The sequence below is a fragment of the Neolamprologus brichardi genome, chromosome 7 (genome assembly GCF_056152115.1).
Source record: "Neolamprologus brichardi isolate AB-2024 chromosome 7, ASM5615211v1, whole genome shotgun sequence".
In the NCBI taxonomy this organism is placed as follows: domain Eukaryota; kingdom Metazoa; phylum Chordata; class Actinopteri; order Cichliformes; family Cichlidae; genus Neolamprologus; species Neolamprologus brichardi.
In genome coordinates, this window is record NC_142110.1 from 36,354,512 (window position 1) to 36,375,676 (window position 21,165).

Here is a 21,165-nt window from a genome sequence, read left to right on the forward strand (position 1 = left end):
GGATACAAGCCTAAAATGCATAACTTAGGGCAAAGCGGTACAGGAGAAGTTGTGATCTGAGAGATATATTTTAACACAGAGCTCCAAAATTTTTGGATCTCTTCACATTTCCACAGGCAGTGATATAGTGTACCCTGATGCATATTACACTTATAGCATAGATCAATTATATTAGGATCAAATTTATTTAATTGTACAGGGGATATGTATGTTCGCATTATCCAATTAAATTGTATCATTCTCAAACGAGTGTTAATGGTTTGAGTGTGTGTTTTTGAACATATTTTACCCCATTCAGTATATGAAATATCTTCTTGTAAGTCACTAATCCACTCCCGTCTTTTACTATCAGAGTTATCCTTATGTTTTTCTACTAACATGTTATAAAACTGGGACACCAGTCTTTTACCAAAACAGTTTTTTGTAACATGAGTTTCTAGGATGGAGAGTGGGGGTTGGTGCACTGAATTGTTTAAGTGTGCCAGAATAAAACTTCTAAGTTGTAGATACTTAAAAAAGTGTTTCTGCGGTAAATCAAACTTTGCCCTTAATTCACTGAATGACATTAGAGAATATTCCTCATATACGTCCTGTAGTTTCGCAATGCCCTTGTTCAGCCAAGCTTTAAAGCCCATGTCATTCTTAGCCGGGGCAAAGAGTTCATTACCCCAAATTGGGGAGAAACAGGACAACCCAGGAGAATCATTCAACATTTTTTGTACTTCATGCCAAACAACAACAGTGTTTTTTACAAAGGGATTAGTAGTAATTTTCTTTAGAGTTTTAAAGGGTGCTGAGTATAAATAGCTATTTAACGACAGACCCTTTGAGGACATTCTTTCAGTTGCTAACCAGGGAAGGGAGATATCGTTTGAAAACCAAAACATAGTGGTCCTCAGCTGAGCAGCCCAATAGTACCATTTTAAATTTGGAAACTGCAGTCCTCCCCTATCATATGGTAAATACAAGAGGGAGAGTCTGAGTCTTGGCTTCCTATTGTTCCAGATGAAATTAGAAAGAAGCTTTCTGGTTTTGGAAAAAAAAGAAGGAGGAGGGGCCAGTGGAATTGACTGAAAGATATATAGGAATTTAGGTAATATAGTCATCTTTACTATGTTTATTCTTCCCAGTAAAGAAAGAGGCAATGATATTAATCTAGTGATCTCATCCGATAACCCTACCACCAAGGGCTCATAATTGGCTGAACTAAGATTGCTTATAGTTGGGGTTACTCTGATGCCTAAATATTTAAATCCCTCTGCGGCATTCACAAATGGGTGGGATACAACTGGTTTCAACCTCTCGTTCATATTTAAAAACATAATGGATGATTTTTCTTCGTTCACTTTGAACCCAGAGAAACTGCTAAATTGATCGAAAAGCTTCAGGAGAGATGGTATTGATTCTGCAAGGTGTGATAGAAACACAATAGTATCGTCAGCGTACATTGCAATTTTGTGTAGCATCTCCCCGATTTTAATACCATGGATCGAGGGATGTGATCTAATTGCTATCGCTAAAGGTTCCATGGCTAGTACAAAAAGGAGAGGTGAAATCGGAGACCCTTGCCTGGTGCCTCGAGATAGCTCAAAAGGACTAGAGATGAGATTATTGGTAGATACCATTGCAACCGAATCAGCAAGTAAAATTTCAATCCATCGGCGGAAGTGATCACCAAATCCAAAACGCTTAAGCACCTCAATTAGATAGGGCCATTCAACTCGATCGAACGCCTTCTCCGCGTCGAGTGATAGTATTGCAGTATCAGGTGACTCTTCACATTCGTGGATTATATTGAGAACTCTCCTCACGTTGTGGAACCCCTGACGATTTTGAACGAAGCCATTTTGATCTCCGTGTATAATGGCTGGAAGAGCCCTCTCCAGCCTCATAGCCAGAGCCTTAGCTATGATTTTGGAGTCAGAATTTAACAGCGATATGGGTCTGTAAGAACCGCTTTCGGCTGGCGCTTTGCTCGGTTTTAGAATGAGAGTGATCAGGGCACTACGAAATGTAGCAGGGAGGCGACCTGTTTCATAGGATTCCAAATAAACATCTAATAATGGGGGAATTAATTTTGCTTTAAATAGCTTGTAAATATCTATCGGAAGCCCATCAGGACCCGAAGCCTTACCACCTCTCATGTTCGTAATGGCATCAGAAACGTCATTGAAATTTATTTCTCTCTCCAATCCATTTTTCATATCCTCAGAAATACAGGGAAAGATCAATCTATCCAAGAAAGTATTTTGGCTTACCAGGTCCAGTGGGCTGTCAGATTTATATAGGGTTTTATAATACGAGACAAAGGTATTATTAATTTCTGTGGGATCTGTAGATAATTCCCCTTGATCGTTCCTAATTATATTAATGGCTCTGTCAGATTCAAGTTTCTTTATCTGCCAAGCTAGTAGTCTACCTGGCTTTTCACCCTGATCATAAAACGTCTGTTTCAATCTTATTAAACCATCTTCAGCTTTAAGCATAGACAGCTCCTCGTATTTAGCTTTAAGGGTCAATAATTCCTGTTTTTTCTGTGTTGAATCATCTATGTTAACTTCTCTCTCTAATTCTCTAATTTTATTGTCTAATTCGTTCATTGTCTGTTTGAATTTGTTAAATTTAGAGCTAGTGAAACTTATCATTTGACCTCTAATATATGCTTTAAAAGCTTCCCACCTAACGGCTGCAGTTGTTTGAATTGTATTAATTGAGAAGTAGAGATCAATGTGTTCTCCTACAAATTTCATAACAGCATTTCTGAATTTACATGAAATTATATTTTTAACAACAAAAATGTATATTTATCCTTTTAACCATTTTATCAGTACCAATGAACTAGCATTTAAATGGCTCTTACAATTAGTATGATTGTAAAAAGCCTGCTACAATATATGAGAATATAGTATATAAAGCATAACAGAGGTTGTGAATTTCAAACCAACTTGAAAGCCAACTGTATGACTCCATTTATTCTTTAATATAGCCTTAACTCTCATAAAGGTTACTTTGATTTGGTTTCAATTAGCGTTTGACAATTGCCAACACCACTGGCTTACATGCAGCTTCAAACCATGAGATATTTTACAAATAGCTATAGATACTCTTTGCTGGATCTCTGACTTTGGATTCATCACTCCATCAGACCTGTTGCCAATAATTATCAGTACAGTTCTTGTGTAATATAAATGCATCCCTGAATGTCAGGTCTTAAGTGAAAATTGTTCTATTTCTTAAGAACATGGTTTTCAAATACTGTTAATTTTCTAGTTTTTATGACTGCCACTTCATCTTTTGTCCTGCATTTGTTTTCACCAAAACTAAAGCTAAAATTTTTGACCACAGGTACAAACTAAAGGTAATTAATGCTGATGTATGCTGTCATACATGCTTATTTTTATTTTTGTTTATATTCATTTTGTAGTAGTTGATAATTGTCAGCTACTGGTCGACCATAAGTTGTGTTTGGGTACTTTAATAAGGGTTATAACTGCAGTTGCAGATCTGATGAATCTTTCAGAAATACTGAAATTGTAGTCCTTTTTCCATTAGTACCTTCTTGGACTGGCTCAACGTGGCATGACTCCTTTTCCATTATAATCAAATTCCACCTAATGTGAGGTTGTCATAGCAATGCAGCCGAATGTCTCAAGACGTAATAAAATAATAATAATAATAATGTGTATGTGTTTCAGTGTAGGGAAATATCGAGATAGAATATGGGTAAAAGGCGCATGCGCAGTGCTTTTGTTTTCATACACACATGGCGGAAAAAGCATGGTGGGGACGGAGAATGAGAAGGGCATTGTTGAATGAAACGGATGAACCAGAATTGGTTTGTAAAAATGCTGCAACTTCAGTAGTGTGGAGCTGGTTTAGCTTTCGTTCATCAGATACACAACAAAGCACTATTTTTGGTAGAGCGTGCTAGCGGGCCGTCGTTATTACTGTGTTTTTTGGAAAATATGGCACACTTAAAATCAGTCCTTTGATTTTTCTGAAAATTGACAGTGCCCCTTATAATCCCGTGTGCCTTATGTATGAATTCTGGTTGTGTTTACTGACCTCGAAAAGATTTTATGTGGTACACGACACTCGAAAATCTGTCAAATGTTTTAGTACGACTTTGCTAAGCTACAAACCTGCACCGCTTGGTGGATTGTCGGAGCATTACGGCTATCGTAGGCGGAGCCTCGCAGAGTGATATGTACTGTGCTTCAACATAATATTACCGTATTGTGTGTATATAACCTCATTTTAAGTTTTGTGGATATTATAGATGGTTATCCTGAGGATATGTCGGCCAATTTCCACTGGAAATGTCTTTTGGTTAAACTGTCAGCGAGGAATTTGCATTTGCACTGCTACATTTTTATCTAACTTTAATGCATATAAAAAACACCTGCCTGTTTAAGTGAAAATACATTGATGTTTGGGTGGGTTTTTTTGCACTAATAAAGTTGTGAAGTTGTAAAGTATTTTGTCTAGTGTCAATTATATTGTCAGTTATATCGTTATCACAAATTTTCAACTGTATATCGTGATATATATTTGTGGTCATATAGCCCTGCTCTACTACCAACAGCCTTGATTAGATGATTTCAGGCTGCGAGAGGGAGTGTGAAGTTCTAAGAGACCAGAAATATAGGCAGGAGCGTCATTATTCAAAGCTTTAAAAGTCAGTACTAAGATTTTAAAATGAATTCTAAAATTCTGGAAGCCAGTGTAATGAGTGTAAAACTGGTGTAATGTGTTCTCTTTTTTGTGTCTTTGATAAAAGCCTTGCCGCAGCATTCTGGACTGACTGGAGACGGTCAAGATTCTTTTTGCTCAAACAAAGAAAGAGACTGTTACAATAATCTAAGCGAGAAGAAATAAAAGCATGAATAATCATTTCTAACTCTGATTTCGAAAAAAATGTTCACAGTTTGGAGATATTTCTTAGCTCAAAAAGGCAGTTCCTAATTAACTGTCTAGAGTGTTGCTGTAGAGACACGGCAGAATCAAGATCCAAGAGAACCAAGATGCTGTTTGATTATAGATATCTGGCTGTCAGGGGCAATAATTAATGTTTCTGACTTCTTAGAGTTCAACTGCAAGTAGTTGTCTCCAAGCCACTGTTAAATGGAAGCTAAATATTTTATTAACCCTTTAAGTCTTACCATAGAACTAAGAACGCCAGAGCTTATCTTTATATTTTTACATGCTGTAGTGCCATTTTTGGGAGCATTTCAAGTTGCTACACATTAATACAACTGTTATAGCCCAAATTTTAAGAATATGTATGCATTAAGTCCATAGTAACTACATAAATTGCAACAAAGTGCAATAAAGTACAAAAAAATTGAAAATTGTTTTTGTTTTTCCATATATTTCTAGTTAGAGAAATTTAAGAGGTTTATCCCTCAAAACTGTAAATACAAAAAAGTTGCACAAAATAGTTTCCAACAATAGGAAATTTATTTTGAGTGTCTTCATAGTTTAAGTTTTGAGATACACCCATTTTTAATACTGCAGGAAAAACGAAAATAAATATTATAATCCAAATTTGCAAAGAAACAAACTATTTCCAGCGGTGCAATTTGAGTTCTAAACATCCCAGAAACTATTCAGAAAAGCATAAATTCAAACATGGTAATTGGTAAATGGCCTGTATTTGTATAGTGCTTTACTAGTCCCTAAGGACCCCAAAACGCTTCACACATCCAGTCATCCACCCATTCACACACACATTCACACACTGGGGCTTGAACCGGCAACCTTCCGATTACAAGGTGAACTCCCAACTCTGGAGCCACAATCGCAAAACTTGACTTTTAAAAACACCAGTATAGGCTTATAAGGCCCGAAGGTAAAACACTACATTTCCCACGGAAATTACGTCACTTCCAGTTTCGGGCAAGTAATGGCGGACATGCGATAGTTCGCGCTGACGTCTATTCCAACGTAGGAAGTGTTTTGAACAGCTGATCGGATCGGCAAAGCGCGTTTCGGGAATATTATGTTTTTGTTGCTGCAAGTGCTTTTTATGCAAATTTTGCAAAGCTTTATGTGGAAGGAAACCTTGACCTAGGGCAAGCTGATGGGAAAAGATGTAAGTACAACTCCCCCGGTTTCATATGCAAAAAAAAATCATTGCGCTAGCTTACGTGGTTCCGGTTCTACAGGGATTTAAAAATAGTTACGCAAAACAGAATGTGCCCATTCTGACCGGTTTTAAAGGGTTAAAGAGGACAGTTTATGGACTTCTATCAGCTTAAAAGAGCAGAGAGGTGATAAGACACATCAGGGAACTGCCTAATTATAAGTCCTACGGGTAACATGTACAGGAGAAAAATAATCGGTCACAGAACTGAACCCTGTGGGACCCCACATGTCAGGTCCTTAGAGTTTGACATAAACTGATTCCCAAAGACAATAAAAGACCTGTTGGAAAGGTATGACTGAAACCACTCCAGAGCCAGACTGGACACACTGACTATGTGCCGGAGCCTGTTAATCAGGACGGTATGGTGAACAATATCAAAGGCAGATGTTAAGACCAGCAAAACCATGACTGTGGATGCTCCGGAGTCAGCTGACATCATAAATTCACTAGAGAGCTTAATTAATCTGGTTTCTGTTGAGTGACACTTAGGAAACCCGACTGAAATTTGTCAGATTTCATGTTTTTCTAAAAAAAAAAGCGGTAAGTTTATGTGCAACTACTTTTTCCAGAATTTTTGACAGTAATGGGAGTTTAGAGATAGGCCTATAATTCTTAAGCTGTGTTGGATCCAAACTGCTCTTTTTATTTTAAATATGGGCTCAACAACAGCATGCTTACAGAACCGAGGGACCACCTCTGTTAAAAGAGAGGCATTGCATATTTCTACAATGACAGAGAGAGCATTTTTAAACAGCCCAGTAGGTAGAATGTCATTTGGACAAGTGGTGATTTTCATTTTATCCAGCAAAAGCGAAAGTTCATGTATGGTCAATGGGTTAAACACTGACAGTAAATGAAGGGGAGGTGGCCCAGAGACACAAACAGACAGTATTGAAGAACCAATGCTTTTACGGACATTATTAACTTTATCCAAAAAGAAGTTTAGAAAGTCATCACTCTCAGATATAGAGGAAATGGGTACTTGGTGATCCATGGGGGAAACAATAGAGTTTATGGTTTCGAACAGTAATTTGGAATTTCTCTTGTTTGATGAGATCAACTGAGAAAAATATCCTGATCTAGCTGATTAAATGGTTTCGTGCAGGGAAACCCAAAGTTCCCTAAGGTGCAGCCTGTGAACTATAAGTTTAGTTGATTTCCAAAGGCGTTCTGCTTTCCTACAGAGTCTCTTGACTTTCTTTATGTCATTGTTTATCCACGGATGAGCTCTTTTTGGGGCAGCAATGACAGTTTTTAAAGGTGCCACCAAATTTAATGTCTCCAAACAATAGCTATTAAAACACTGCGTAGCAACATCAGCATCAGTGCAGCCCCTGATCACATGAGGATCCAATAAATCATAAAACTTCAGCGCAACATCCTGATTTATGAACCGCTTACTGAAGAAGAGATTGGATGGTGGTGTGTACAGAGGGAAGCTGAGGTTAGAAATAATACAAGAATGGTCACTCACTTGTATGTCACAAGTGACTCAAAGATGAGTTATGTCTAAGCCAAGAGAAAACACAAGGTCCAAGGTGTGTTCTTTAACGTGAGTGGGACCAGAGACATGCTGAATACAACTAAAAGAGTCGGTAATGGAGAAGAAGTCAGACGCCATGCTACAGGTAAGATCATCCACGTGCAGGTTGAAATCACAGATCATCAAGACTTTCACCAGTTTAATAATGGAGGATAAAAAGTCTGTGAAATCCTGGATAAAAACACCAGCGGGGCCGGGAGGTCGGTAGATTAAAACACAATATAATAAAATATATTGAACCGACCTTAAGAAGTTGTGACTCAAAGGAAGGGAAAGTCTCAGAGTCCAAAGCTCTGCAGGTTAAACTGTCCCGGAAAACAGTGGCAAGTGCACCACCAATGAAGTGACAGCCGACCGAATAAACATGACAGGAACGCCACAACAAAGGTGGACATCGACAGTATACCTGCTGCTCACTCAGTAGGTATATGCCACACTTTGTTAATTACACACGAAAATTATGTTTTAAGTAGAATTTTTTTTTTATAAACTAAAGGTATGATCACATATTTCCTTACAGAGTTTTGTTGGAGGCTTTGACCACTGGCAGCAGCTTTAGAAGAGCCTCTTCTGAAGCAGAATATTTCTTCAGGTCAAACACATCCAGATCTTTTCCTAATGACAGTAAGATGAAGACCAGAGCTGACCACTGAGCAGGAGACAGTTTATCTGTGGAGAGACTTCCAGATCTCAGGGACTGTTGGATCTCCTCCACTAGAGAACGATCATTCAGTTCATTCAGACAGTGGAACAGATTGATGCTTTTCTCTGCAGACAGATTTTCACTGAGCTTCTCCTTGACGTACTGGACTGTTTCCTGATTGATCTGTGTGTTACCTCCTGTCTATGTCAGCAGACCTCATAGGAGAGTCTGATTTGTCTGCAGTGAAAGACCCAGGAGGAAGCGGAGGAACAAGTCCAGGTGTCCATTTGGACTCTGTAAGGCATTGTTCACAGCACTCTGGTGGAGAGATTTTGAATTCTTCTCCTGTTTAAATAATTTAGATTTCTTGGAGGTTGATTGTTGTTCTTCCAGCAGATTGAGTCCAGAGTTGATGAAGGTCAGATGGACATGAAGAGCAGCCAGAAACTCCTGAACACTCAGATGGATGAAGCAGAACACCTTGTCCTGGTACAGTTCTCTCACCTCTTTAAAGATCTGTGTGAACACTCCTGAGTACACTGAGGCTGCTCTGATATCGATGCCACACTCTGACAGGTCTGATTCATAGAAGATCAGGTTTCCTTTCTGCAGCTGATCAAAAGCCAGTTTTCCCAGTGACTTAATCATCTTCCTGCTCTCTGGACTCCAGTGTGGATCTGTCTCAGCTCCTCCATCATACTTGACCTTCTTCACTTTGGCCTGAACCACCAGGAAGTGGATGTCCATCTCAGTCAGGGTCTTGGGCAGCTCTCCTCCCTCTGTGGTTTCCAGCACATCCTCCAGAACTGTAGCAGTGATCCAGCAGAAGACTGGGATGTGGCACATGATGTGGAGGCTTCGTGATGTCTTGATGTGGGAGATGATCCTGCTGGCCTGCTCCTTATCTCTGAATCTCTTCCTGAAGTACTCCTCCTTCTGTGGGTCAGTGAACCCTCTGACCTCTGTCACCATGCCAACACAGTCAGGAGGGATCTGATTGGCTGCTGCAGGTTGTGTGGTTATCCAAAGGCGAGCAGAGGGAAGCAGTTTCCCCCTGATGAGGTTTATCAGCAGCACATCCACTGAGGTGGACTTTCTAGGGTCAGTTAGGATTGTAGTTTTGTGGAAGTCCAGAGGAAGTCGACACTCATCCAGACCATCAAAGATGAACACAACCTGGAAGTCTTCAAAGCTGCAGATTCCTGCTTCTTTGGTTTCAGTAAAGAAGTGATGAACAAGTCCCACCAAGCTGAACTTTTCCTCTTTCAGCACATTCAGCTCTCTGAAAGTGAATGGAAATATGAACTGGATGTCCTGGTTGGCTTTGTCTTCAGCCCAGTCCAGGGTGTATTTCTGTGTTAAGACTGTTTTCCCAATGCCAGCCACTCCCTTTGTCAGCACTGTTCTGATTGGTTCATCTCTTCCAGGTGAGGCTTTAAAGATGTCTTCTTGTCTGATTGTTGTTTCTGGTCTGTCTGGTTTTCTGGATGCTGTTTCAATCTGTCTGACCTCATGTTCATCATTGACCTCTGCAGTCCCTCCCTCTGTGATGTAGAGCTCTGTGTAGATCTGATTCAGAAGGGTTGGGTTTCCTGCTTTAGCGATGCCCTCAAACACACACTGGAACTTCTTCTTCAGTGCAGATTTAAGGTTACGATGCCAAACTGCAGTTTTAAATTCTGAATGAGAAGAAAATATGTAGAATATCAATTGAAAGTGGAAACAAACACTTAAATCCAAAAATAATTAATCTTTAAAACATGTTGCTCCATCTCTTAAGACATCAGTAAATGTTAATTTATCCAAAAGTTTAAATCTTTACAGAAATCCTCTTACTGCTCTGCAGACGGTCAGCCAGCTCCTCCTGCTTCCTTCTTCTCAAGAAGTCCACTGTGATCTTCACAAGTGCCTTTCTGCTGCTGTTCCTCTGCTCATCATCCTCCCTCTGACTCTCTAAGCATTCTGGGTAATCTGGACTCAGAACCTTCTGGATCTTCTTAAGCTCGTTCTTCACAAAAGTAATGATGTTGTCCTCCAGCAGCTGGAACAGAACACTTTATGAATTAACCAATCAGACTGAAATCATGGAGCCAAACATCAGATCCATGTTGGTCACACTGACAATCCACTGGTCTACAAAGAGCAGCATGGAGATGACAGTGGACAGAATAGATGTAACAGTAGTTGTTGTACATGTACAGACCATAAATATGGAGTCCAGGTGTGTTTGATGCTGCTGGGCAGACTGACCACGGGGAACCTCTGAGCTCTGCTGGTCCACTCTGTGGAGGAACCATGAAGGATTTTAAGGTCAAGATCCTCTCGGAGAGATTTTAAGAAGCACAGTAACTCCCAAATGACAACCTGTAGTTACAGGTTTTTCCAAAAACAAACAAACAAAATAAATCATTTTGGAATAAATGAGGCCAGTTTTTTTTTTTTTAAATTGAGCAGCTAAAGACTAGATGGTCCTTTTTGCTGGTCACATTATCGCATTTGTATTTCACACAGTGGACGAAACTTCTTTTCAGTTTTAGATCAACTCAGTCAGTTCACTGTTTCATAAACACTTTAAAAGCCGCCTCTACACACTTTGCTATAACATCTTGTTCATGTTTTTACTCTTTTCTTTTGCATTATTGTCCTTTGTTTTTTTTCCTCTCCAATTTATTATTTTTTTAACTTATTTTTCTATTTTCTTGGAAATTTGTAAATATTAAAATCATTCAATATCATCATTGTTGTGATCTACTCTGGTTCTCCAGTCAATTTATTTCAATTTTTGCTGATTTAAAGCAGAAAAAACAAAAGTCTTGATTTGCATTTGATGTAGCTGAATCTTTTGCACCTATAGGAGTGTTGATGTTGATCAGAACTGGTGTATAACTGGTTCAGGTCATCTGCTCAAAGCTGTGAGTGCAGTTTTGTGTAGTTCTGCACGGAGTGCTTCTACACTTTTACATGTGACACAGTGACAGGAAGTTCATTCATACACAAGCAGGTCGAGATCTGGCAGAAAATACGTTTTCTGCTGTTCTTCTGCACAACGTACAGGTCAGCTGTTAGATTTCAGGTTTTTGTGGAGGAAGAGTTTGTAAAATTGGAACATCCTCGGGATGAATCCTGCACTCCTAAACTGTCACACTGATCCAGCTGTCTGCAGATTAGACACATCACTGTGGTCGGCCTACTGCCAACAGCAGCAGGATCACTGCTCCATGGTTGAAAGGAGCTTTCTTTATCAGTCACTTCATTATAGGAACAAGAAGCTCATCAGATCCTGTCTGTGTGACACCGAAGGTGACATTACATTTTTAAAAAAAGGAAAATATATGAGACGAGTTTCAGAGCAATAAATGTATAAACTTCTTTCTTCTGGTTTCAGATGGAATGGATATTTCACTTCCTGTTTGCTGAAGTGGATTTCCAGTAGTTTAGAAATCAAAGGCTTGTTTTAAGGAGACAGTTTAAATGGGATTCAGGGAATGAGGTGTTTGCAGTTTATATCCAACAACATCAAGCAGTTAAATCAAAGAGTTCATGTTACTAACAGCTCACCTCTCTGCAGCAGTGAGAGGCTGGACTTTAAAATCAATGGGACGATGTGCTGACCAGTCGCTCTGTAAGGACACACAGCTGGGTTCAGGTCCAGGTTCAGTAGGTCTCCCATAGATCCTGTTAGAGAAGAAAACTGATAAAGACTCAGAAGTTTTTCACCTGAAAGAGAAACAGGTGGATCGAGCCGGTTAAAGTACAGAGACGAAACACATGAACTTGTTTGTGTACTAGGACTGCAATGATTCATCAGGTAATTTCAATAACCAATAATTAAAGATCCACGACGCAGGTATTGTGCTTTGATGCTTTGTTTTATCCACAACTCTGTAGCTCTCAGTCATGTTAACTTGAGTAAAAATAAATCTGCAATAGAAAAATATGTTTTGTGAATAAAAAGTGTGACAGCATGAAGCTCAAGCAGCTCCCAGTTTTTCAACACAAAAACTGATCACATAGCTTCAACAGCTTCTGCCCCCTGGTAGGGTCTCCCATGACAAATTGGTCCTGGGTGAGGGACCAGACAAAGAGCAATTCAGAAGACCCCTATGAGTAGAACACCAAGGGAACAGTCTACCCTGACCAGGAGACCAGGGTTACCGGGGCTCCGCCCTGGAGACAGGCCAAGACTAACTGGTGGAAGTACTTCATCAAAAGCACCTGATCAACAAACTGATGGGAACAAAAGAACTTTGTAGCATCAATAAATTACACTAATATCAAAATAAGGCTTTTCAGTGAGTTTTTAGGACTTCCTGATAATAATGAATTACAGTCGTCCAGCCTGCAAGTAATAAATGCATGAACTAGTTTTTCAGCATCACTCTGAGACAGGATATTTCTCATTTTATGTCATGGTTCTGGGTTCTTTTGCCCCAGCATTCTGAGTTTTTCTGTTTTGATGTCATTTTGTATTATCGTTTATTATTTTAGGTTCACTTTGTAACCCTGAGTTTGTTCCATGTTTTCCATTCAAGCTCTCCTTGTGTCTTTGTCCTTTGCGTCCCACTCTGTGTGTCTGTGTTTATGAGTATTTGTGTGAGTCCTCGTGTCTTCTTTCCCTCCCTGTGTATCAATCCATGTTCCCCCTATCTTGTTTAGCCATCACTTCCCAGCACGTTTTGTCTCTCTGGTCCTCTCTCTCATTCTCATGCTTGCTCACTCTCTCAGTGGTGTCTGTTTTCTCCTTGTTCCCTCTTCTTTTGTTCCACCCTGTCTCCCAAGTCAGTGTTTCATGTTTGTTCCATGCCCTTTTGTCACAGTCTATGTCTCACCATGTTTCCTGTTTTATTTTGACAGTCACGTGTTTCCATGTTTGGTGTGTTTGGATTTGCTTCCCCTATAGAGTCATGTCAACTTGTCAATTATTTTCCTTCCCAAATAGAGCTATCTATATTTGGCCAGTGTCACAGTCAGTTCATGACATTTTTAGAGATACTGCACAAATGGGAAAACAATTAGTCCTTTTGTTTGTTTAATATGTGCATTTGAAGGACATGTCCTGGCCGAGAATGACTCCAAGGTTCCTCACAGTGTAACAGGAGGCCAAGGTAATGCCATCCAGAGTAAGAATCTGGTTAGCTAAAGTAATGAAGAGGACTGCACACATTCATCAGCACAACTAGGAAAATGGAAGTAGCTCCCCAAATGTTATTTATGTGAAAATAAAATATAATTTACACAAACTGCTTCTCCTACAGAAATGCAGTTAATAGACCAGGAAACAACAGCAAGCAGTTCATTAAATCAGACACCAAACTGACAAAGTTCCTGTTACTAACAGCTCACCTCTCTGCAGCAGAGACTTTAAAATCAATGGGACGATGTGCTGACCAGTCACTCTGTAAGGACACAGAGCTGGGTGGAGGTCCAGGCTGGTTCCTGTGAATAATGATGGAGCAGTGATGTGAGTGCTGAGCTGTGACATGGAGAAGAGTCATGGACAGTTAGAGATGGTCATCTCACCTCTGAGCTTTGGTCGGGCTCTCATGTTCCCCACACAGAGTGGTTTTAGAGGGAGGGACTCCCTCCTCTCTGTCCTCACACTGATCCATGCTGCTCAATTCACATCAGCTCACACACACTTTCTACCTTCACCTGCAGAGGAAACACAAATCATTCATGTGCACATCAACTGAAATCCTCCTTTCCATCATGTGTGCTGTCCAAATATCAGCTGCTTCTTTCCTGCTTCATCTCAGTGTCAGCTGAATGCAGTCAGACAGCAGTGTGAGGCAGAGGAAGCTGCCATCAGCTGCTCTACTATCAGTCCACTAGATGGAGCCATGAAGCACACAAGATGCATTCACTGACACACACTGATTCACTGCTACTGGAAGCTTCAGTCAGTCCAACACGTGTGAACAACATTTTAAAGGTTTCAGCTGATCCATGATTCAAAGAGGATCAGCAGAGTTAAAGCTTCACACTAATTATTCCTGCTGAGTTTGCAGAGAACTGCACACACACTGATTTACTGTTTGGGAAACTAGAAAAATGTTAGTCTTGAACTGGCTGCGTAATGCAGACAGGGTAGGACCCGAATATAATGGTGAAACATGTCCAGATGCTTTTCTTTCCAAGCTCCTTAGACTACGATGACCTGAATGACTGAGAACCTTCACAGAAAAAATGAAACACACTGAACAAAGAATGCAAGACTTTCACAATAAAACAGCAAACAAAGGAACGCAAAACTGACACGAGAGCTTGTCAGAGGAGTGCAGGAAAGGCAGACGAGAGTGAGCGAGGGAAAGAGGAGACAAGAGAGACATGACAGGCTGAGAAAATATAGAATGGAGCACAAGGCCTCACACAAACACAGACACACACAGAGATATAGGGGGAATCTAATGATCAAGGAACTAAACAGGAAGTATAAGAAACTCAAAGCAGCATAAATAAGACTGTAAATGAACCAGAACATAAACCATAATACAAAACATCACCAAAACACAGAAACCCACAGTGCTGGGTCAAAGGGACCCAGAACCATCACAGTACTTTTCTTTGCTCTTCACTGTTTGAGTGCAAACAGACTCCACATTAAACTATGACAGCATCGTCCCTGCTGCTGCTGTCAGACGTTTTATTCACTCACTGCTCCCAGATGTTTCTACTGAGTTTTACTCATCCATGAGAGTTTAAAGCTTGCACTTACAAGGTGACTACCAATAAAAATGAGTGTGCATTACTGTCAGAGATACAGTGATTCATCCAGTAGGTCGAATGACTTGATAATAAAAATATTTGTTTGATGCTTTGCATTGAGGCCCATTGTTGAATTTGCAGGGAAACAATAACCTCAGATCAAATGTGCAAACCACTAAAGTAGGGAGCCATGTTATGAATAATAAACACATACTACTACTACTACTACTACTACTAATAATAATAATAATAACAATAATCATAATACTAATACTAATACTACTACCACTACTACTACTAATAATAATAATAATAATAATAATGTTAATTTAAGTAATTGTTTTCGACTGAACATCACATATAATGTAACAAGCAGTAAAATCAGGTTAAGTGCATTGTCAGCATTTGGAGGAGCTCCTTATCCTTCTCTTTACTGCTCACCTCTGACAAAGTGTTCACACAGTTTGCTAGCCTCTTTCAGCCTGCTAGCTACGCTAACAAGTCCACTGCCTGCACGTGACTCAGTCACACGACAGACAGCAGAGCTAGCTGCTCTGCTAGCTAAGCTAACTCATGTTAAAGGTCAAAGAAATGAGGTGATGCTGCTGGGAGGTATGTCGCTACCCAATCCGTACCGGAAACCCGATCGGTACCCCGCATGTGCAAATCTTACGTCACTTTCTGTCTTTGCCAACATTGCGACATTCAATATATTTGAATGATACGGTTAGCGCCCAGTTATCTCCTAGCATTTCTCAACAGCTCTGCCTCCTTTTCGACTGCCCGGGACATTTAAACAATGTATACCTCCGTATACAAACAAATTCATGCTTTTCTCCTCAACAGAGAGCGTCCCCCGATTGAACAAAAGCTCCGTAAAATAATAAGAATGGCGCCTAATTACAGACTTAGCAATGTGTCACGTGAAGATTCATCAGCCAGATTAAGTGTTTACTGACAATTGACAGTGATAGCGGACATCATCATCACTATTCCAACAATCCTCTCCTCACAGACAAGCATAAACACACTCGACTATCACTAAATCAAATTTAACACACATTTGTAATGACGCTAATTCAGTTTACAATAGGGTTCATTCGCTCGGTCAGCAGGTGGCGGTATCCTCGTACACTGGGGAGTAAACTGCCATTAAACGAACAGAAGAAGAAGAAAACATCTGCACATGCGCGGTACGGATCGGGTAGACCCGATTTGTATGGTCCGACTTTGCACATGCGCAGTAAGGATGGGAGACTCCTGATCCGTAACTATCTTTTTATTTTTCGGTTTTGTCTACATTATATTGAAATGCTTCATTATTGCAAACATTTTAAGACATACTTATTATTCTTAACATCTTAACAGATACTCTGACCTGTAACTATCGTAAAACGCTTTGACCGGAAGTAGAAGCCTTTCGCGCATGCGGGGTACCGATCGGGTTTCCGGTACGGATCGGGTAGTGACAAGGTACATCACAGATTAGCAGAATTTAGTTATTAACAGGATTCATATGCCTTTTTCAAGGTCAAATTCAAGCACTTTTTAAGCACTTTCAAGGTCCCTTTTTAAGCTTTTCCAGCGCACCCCCCCCCCCCCCCCCAAAAAAAAAGAATGCATGTTTCAATGCGCATCACCTCAGTAAGACCATGTGAAAAGACACCGTAGCTCCCCTTTTGTTAAGACATAGAAAAACGCACGACACAAAAATACTGCAAAAGGATAGTGTATAAACTCAAAATGCACATTTCACTTAAAAATTAAGATGTGAAAATGTGAACAAATCAACTTGTTAGAGATATTCTTCTCCTGTTGAACAAAAAACAAAAAAGAAATAAGTCTTCTCATCAGATATTGATGCTTCTTTCCTGTTTGACAGAAAATAGGAGACAGATGTTTGTTTGTTGTTTGTTTGTTTTTTAAGTTAATTCCCAATAAAAATGTTTTATTGCAAACTACATTGCTGTCTGTATTATTGCTGAAGTCCTTAATGATCGCCTTTTAAGTGTTTGTGCTAATAACATCATGTCAGACAGGCATGGAGAACAGCACTGACTGTGTAAGTAGTTTAATGTGCAGGTGCTGACCATAAACACATTTTGAATGAAAGCCGGGGAACTTTGGTAGCACAGAAACAAGTGGCTATTCTTTGTGACCATATGGATCAGTCATATTAACATTATTTCACCCAAAGGCACCAAGTTAATACTCAAAAAAGCTGCAGCAATACACACAAATATAAACAGTACTTGGTGACAACTTTGCTTTTAGGCTCTAACCCTCTGGGGTCCAGGGAATAATTGGCTGTTTTTGACTACTTTTGATTTGGCCTCTATATTTGACGTTTAAAAACTGTTTATCTTGATAATCTGTTATTTACTTATTTTGACAGAATTTATCTAAATTCAGACAAAATTTAAAATACGAGTAGAAAGTGATATTTTTGACTGTAAAAACCACAAACATGTTTAACTAATCATTTTCATAACTTGAAATGCAAATAAAAATTGTACATTTTTTAAAAATATGCACAAGTTTTGCAAACAACAAAATTATATGGTACTATTTACCTAAAAATGCAGCCAAGGCTCAGACGTTTTTTTATATAACCATTCAAAACTATTTACAGAACAATCAGGTGCGCTGCATCAAATAAGAAGGCACACAAATTATTTATGCAACTCCAAAAAATAGTTTGTGTCACTATAACACAGAGGAGAACAGCACAGGGATAAACCTGCAGGTCTGACAGCAGCTGTGTCACTCAGCGTTTACACTGCAACCTGCCTTTGGTGGCTTTAAGGCAGCAACTGTGACGTTCACTAGTAGAACTGACACACAAAACAAAACATCGCGTCTCTGCAGCCATAAACAGTTTACACATTAAACACTGAACCATAAAAGAGGCTTAAGCTGCAGCTCACAGGTCAAAGCTCAGCTGCTGCACCCAGTTATGAGATTAAATAAATCATTAATCATTATCTTTTCCCTCTCAGCACTTTTACTTGGCCTTGGGGTGTTTTGACTGAGCTACACTGTATGTTTCAAATGTTGTAAGTAAACTGGGAGTGATTTGGTTGTATTGGTTTGTTTTTTGTTTTTATGTTTCCATGTAGATGAATGAAGACAGATTCACTCTTACCTTTTCAAAATGGCTATAATTATAAATAAGACGAAGGCTGTCCCAATTCGAAGGCTGCTTGAAATGCGGCCCTCAAATGCGTCCTTAATTTCCCTGAATTTTAAGGACGTGGCGGTGTAGACTTAACCAACATATCCCAGAATGCATAGCGCGGCGGTGGGTGTGGATGATTTTGCCAGAAAACACGGCGGATGAGGGGCGGCCGAAGAGTAAACTTTAAGTAAGTACTGAATATTATGTCACTTATTTATGTGCAAATGTTTAATAACAAAGAACATTAAAACATTACTGTTGGCCACGTGTCGGCAAAGTTATGTATGTATATGTTAAGTTATGTACTAACTTGGTTTTAAAGCCTTTACTTAAAATATACGCCGTTCAATAGCTGACCTTAATCTTACAGAGAATGATCAAAGCTCATGTAGAAACAAACAAACAAATGAACAAAAGATTTTCTCCTTCATTTCTTTCAAACAAAGCTGTATGACACGTTTCCAGCTGTTAGTATCATGGTTGCTAGGCAACCTGGGTGGCGCGACGGAGGCTAGACCGTCCGATTTCACAAGGCTCGCACTTCTGGCCTTAGCGGTCTTTGAGTACGCGGTCCTTGAGGACCGTTAAGGCTGCGTACTTTAAGGCTGCAGACCCTGAATTGGGATACAACCTATCTCAAAGAAAATATGCTGGTATTTGTTGATGTTGATGGTACAATAATAATATATAATATAATAAATAATAAACTATCATGTGATGTTGAGATGTGTTTTTGGTGTTTGTATTTTCTGTACATGTCTTTTTTAATGTAAATGCTTTGTTCCAATTGGTTGCTATATGATGATGTCATCTTGATGTTGACGAGGAGGGCGAGAAAAACTAGTTTTGTCCTGCTGTCAATGGAAAATTGTACTTAGTAGTCAGTATAATCTTTTAATGATATGTTTGTATATGGTAGAATACTGCATGTAACCATTTGTGTTTATTGAAAGGATGTCTCATCCTAGGAAGTCTGTAACATTCCAGGGTGTTCTGGCTTTCACCCCCACATCCTAGGAGCATGGGAAAAGGTCATACCTTGTTTTATTGTTTTACGGTAGGATTAACGTAGTTATATCTGTTTCCAGTCTAAGTGGTTTTGGTTTGATGAACTGCTGGACTTCCAGTCCAGCAGGTTTAGGGAAGTCACTTATGGGGTCACACTCTGACCACACACACACACCACACACACCACACAAGCACCCACTGAAGTGTATAAATAAAGGACCAGGGCAAGTCCTCAGGGCGAGTCTCTGAGTCTCACTCTAGGCTGCCCTTGCTAGCAAGAAATTCTGTGTGTTTCTCCTCTCTGATTCTCTGCTGAAGAAGTGTTTTAGAATATATCTCTTAACACCTGCAGATGGCGATCTTGCACCGTGTTCAGAGAGCCGACACTTTGATGATGCTGGTCTACTCAACTTACTTTTAGCTTGGGTTGGACTCTATATGAGCAGCTTCCACTCTGGTTTTAAATACACTTGTTTGATTTCACTTGGAAAAGTTTAAAAATAAATATTTTATTGCAAAATTATTTGTTGATGCATTTTTTTAAGGGTCCAATATCTTGTTTGATTTGAGGAATGAACTGTTAAGGTGTTGTGGGAGCCAAGTTAAGATAGTTCATATGTTTAGTATTTATATTTCGCTGTTGTTAAGCTTGTTTGTGTAATTAATAATTTAAGAAGTAAATGCATGTTTATGGTGGAACTAAAATTATTTTATTGCTGTGTTGGTTTGGTTACATAGTACCATGAATACATATGCCTTAAAGACTCGTGTTTATAGTAAAATCCGGGCATCACGGATGTATGCAAATTAGCGCATGCAGTGCGGGACGGGGGAGAGAGAAAAGGAGTTAACACAAACCTGCATGATTTTTGGATGATAAAATAAGGATTTTGTTGGTGCTATTCGGGAAATTAATAGCATGAACGAAGAAGAAGACAAAGTAGCAGAAATGGAAGTTAGGGCAGTGAAAATCACACCAAAACCTATGGAGGAAAGGCTGCAACGTGTTATCAATTTACGGAAGGCCAAGCTTGCCAAATTAACAGGCACAATGAAACAAGTGCGCCAGCTGATGGAAAATGAATGTGATGCCAGCCTAACAGAAGCAACACAGTTAATGAAGGATTTTAATGAGCAGTTTGGAGAGTTTTGTGGTTTGAACACAAATGTTAAAGAGGTGCTCCACCAGATGCCGGAGGAGGATTTAACTAAAGACCAGGAAAAATGGTTTGAACCTAAGGCTGATTCCTTTAAGGCTTTTGCTGAGACAGCTTCGGCTTGGATTGACAAGATGGCCATGCGCGCTGTGGAGGCTGAAAAATGCAATGAAGACGTGGATCCATCTGACAGCGTATCTAATGCATCTGTCTCAAAACGCAGTGATAAGGCATTTTCGGAACGTGGCTCCTGCGCTTCGTCATCGGTGTCATCCACACGCATGAAGGCAGAGGTGGAGCGAGCTACCTTATTGATTAAGGCATCGTCTTTAAGACAGAAACGCATGCTGGAGGAAAGGGAGGCTAAGCTCCAAGCTGAAAAGGAGGAGCTAGAAATGCAAACAGCTCTTGCAGCAAATGAGGCAAAGATCAAGATCTTATCGGAATATGAAAGTCATGCATCCAAGGCATCCAGTCGTGTATCCACTCGGGATGGAATGAACTCCTACGTGGCATCGCATAAGGTTGGAGATTTATTTACTTCACAGCAGTCAAATAGTCCGTCCCCCACGCGAGAAAGACAAGCACAGAAGAAGAACATTCTCCAAAATGCACAGCAAACACACACTGTTACCTCCCAGCCATCGCAGACACCAAGTGCTCTACAGGATGTGGTCGAAGTGCTAACAAAGCAGCAGAAGTTAGCTACATTGCCCCCGCAGAACATTTCTGTGTTTAAAGGGGACCCATTGGAGTATCGGCTGTTCATGCGAGCTTTTGAAC

The 21,165-nt window shown here is 39.8% G+C and overlaps 1 protein-coding gene and 1 pseudogene across 5 annotated transcripts in view; one reads left to right on the forward strand and one right to left on the reverse strand.

Annotated features, from left to right (window-relative positions):
• LOC102795943 (uncharacterized) overlaps positions 1 to 14,104 on the reverse strand; it is a 128,592-nt pseudogene extending 114,488 nt beyond the window's left edge. The window contains exons 1-5 of the transcript XR_015719281.1: positions 13,678 to 14,104; positions 11,893 to 12,009; positions 10,538 to 10,616; positions 10,171 to 10,375; positions 8,210 to 10,013 (exon numbers count right to left, since the gene is read on the reverse strand). The product of XR_015719281.1 is annotated as an uncharacterized LOC102795943 (transcript). The remainder of the gene's footprint in view (positions 1 to 8,209; positions 10,014 to 10,170; positions 10,376 to 10,537; positions 10,617 to 11,892; positions 12,010 to 13,677) is intronic.
• LOC118453508 (NACHT, LRR and PYD domains-containing protein 3-like) overlaps positions 1 to 21,165 on the forward strand; it is a 454,485-nt gene that overhangs the window by 164,062 nt on the left and 269,258 nt on the right. The gene's annotated exons all lie outside the window — the stretch shown is intronic.